The sequence below is a fragment of the Rhinopithecus bieti genome, unplaced genomic scaffold, assembly GCF_001698545.2.
Source record: "Rhinopithecus bieti isolate Rb0 unplaced genomic scaffold, ASM169854v2 scaffold_36553, whole genome shotgun sequence".
NCBI classification, from domain to species: Eukaryota; Metazoa; Chordata; class Mammalia; order Primates; family Cercopithecidae; genus Rhinopithecus; species Rhinopithecus bieti.
The window spans coordinates 1,216,677-1,219,134 of record NW_016815774.1 but is presented as its reverse complement, the minus strand read 5'-3'; positions in this window follow the sequence as shown (position 1 = coordinate 1,219,134).

Here is a 2,458-nt window from a genome sequence, read left to right as displayed (position 1 = left end):
AAAAAAAAAAAAAAAAAAAAAAAAAAAAAAATTTAGTCAGGTATGGTGGCTTGTGCTTGTGGTCACAGCTACTCAGGAGGCTGAGGTGGGAGGATCACTGGAACACAGGACGTAGGCTGCAGTGAGCTGAGATTGCATCGCTGCCCTCCACCCTGGGTGACAGAGTGAGACCATGTCTGTAAATAAATAAATAAAGGAATTCCAAAGCTGTCCAGTTCCCAGAAATGCCCCTGCATTTGAGATGGCTTGAAACAGGAGCTCCAAGCATCTCCATCTCTCCGTCTAGCTCATCTCCGCCTCACCCTGCAATCCAGCCTCATCCAGGTGGCAGGAAACACGCTGCTACAGCTAGGTTTCTCCAGCTGCACACAACAGGATGCTTCTAGCCAATTTAGGCAATAAATGTAAAAACTGTAAAAGAAAATAACAGGAATGGACTTGACAACACATGTGTAACTTGTTGATGGTCACTGCCTGTTCACTGAGAGGACATGAGCTACCTTCCAGGCTCCCTTAGGATAATGGCAACCACTGTAACCCAGCCTCTCTGCATATCCCCCCAAAGCCATGCAGAACAACAGGGAGATCAAAGAGTCATTCCTACCCCCTGCCCTCAGCATCATCTGTGGAGGGAGCACTGCAAACTCCATCCACAACCAAGTAGAGAAATAAACATCTGAAAATGACAGAACAAGGTCTGGAGCCCACAGAGTACACAGTCAGGTGGAGACTCCATACAAAAGAGGAGAGGGCAGCCAAGGCCTGAGTGTAGACACAAACAATGACCCCAGAGAGAGCAAGGCCTGCCCTAACTGGGGCAATGCTGAGAAAGGGCTGATGCCTGGTGGATCAGAACACCGACTTCTGGGGGAACTGAGAATGTGCAGGACCAGAGTGGCGGTCTAGAAAGGGCTGAGGAAGTGGAGGGGAGAGGGGGCGACCCAAAAGGGGAAGGCGTCCCTTGAAAGCTTGGTGGTGAACGCAGATAAGGGAGTAAGCTGTGGAAGTTAAAGGTTTTACAAAAGCAATAACAATCACAAAATCAAAAGACATATCATCCCCTCCCCACAACAAAAGTATCATTGATTTTTTGAAAAACTTCTTTAGAGGCTGGGCTCACACCTGTAATCCCAGCACTTTGTGGAGCTGAGGCAGGTGGATCACTTGAGTTCAGGAGTTCGAGACCAGCCTAGACAACATGGTAAAACCTCATCACTACAAAAAATACAAAAATTAGCTGGGTGTGGGGGTATGCATCTGTAGTCCCAGCTGCTGGGGAAGATGGGGGAGGCCTGAGGCAGGAGGGTCGCTTGAGCCCAGGGGGTTGAGGCTGCAATGAGCTGAGATGGTGCCACTGCACACCAGCCTGGGCAACAGAGTCTAGGGGGGAAACTTCTTTAGAAGAGGGTGCCCTTGAACTAAGAAACCTAGTAAGTCACCCAAACCCCCTGCTTCTGTCTGCAGGTGCCTGTATTGCTGGTCAAGGGAAATAGCAGATACTTTAACATGAACTGAAAAAAGCAAACATTCATACGAATCTACTATAAGAAAAAAATAGAAAGTGAGAATCAGAACGTTTTAGCTGATCAAAATTCTCCTCCAGAAAAATACCAAGTAGAAAACTGTAACACAATACTCCAACCCAAACCAAGTCTTCTTACAGAAGCCTTTGCAGTATAAAAACCCTTTAAATAAGAAATTTTAAAACACCAAACAGAAATAGACCAAAAAAGGAGAAAAGCAGGAAATGAAAGTTAAAAAAAATTAGGAAACAAATTCAAGAAAAAGTGACAGATCTGGGCAACACAGTAAGAAATACAAATTTAGCTAGGTGTGGTGGCACACGCCTGTAGTCCCAGTTACATGGGAGACTGAGATGGAAGGATCTCTTAAGCCTGGGAGACAGAGGTCGCGGTGAGCTGAGACTGCGCCACTGAACTCCAGCCAGGGCAATGTAGTGAGACGCTGTCTCAAAAAAAAGAAATTAAAGAAAAGTTAAAATCATTTCAGAAATGAAGATTAAATTGCAAGGTACTCACCCATAAAATAAAATTAAAATATGGCCAGGCGCAGTGGCTCACACCTGTAATTCCAGCACTTTGGGAGGCCAAGGTGGGCAGATCACCTGATATCAGGATTTCAAGACCAGCTTAGCCAACATGGTGAAACAGTAGAGACAGGTATCTGTCTCTACTAAAAATATAAAAATTAGCCAGATGTGGTGGTGCATGCCTGTAATCCCAGCTACTTGTGAAGCTGAGGCAGGAGAATCACTTGAGCCCAGGAGGTGGAGTTTGCAGTGAGCCGAGATCGCACCACTGCACTCCAGCCTGGGTGACTCCAGCTCAAAAAAATAAAAATATGGGCTGGGCGCGGTGGCTCAAGCCTGTAATCCCAGCACTTTGGGAGGCCGAGACGGGCGGATCACGAGGTCAGGAGATCGAGACCATCCTGGCTA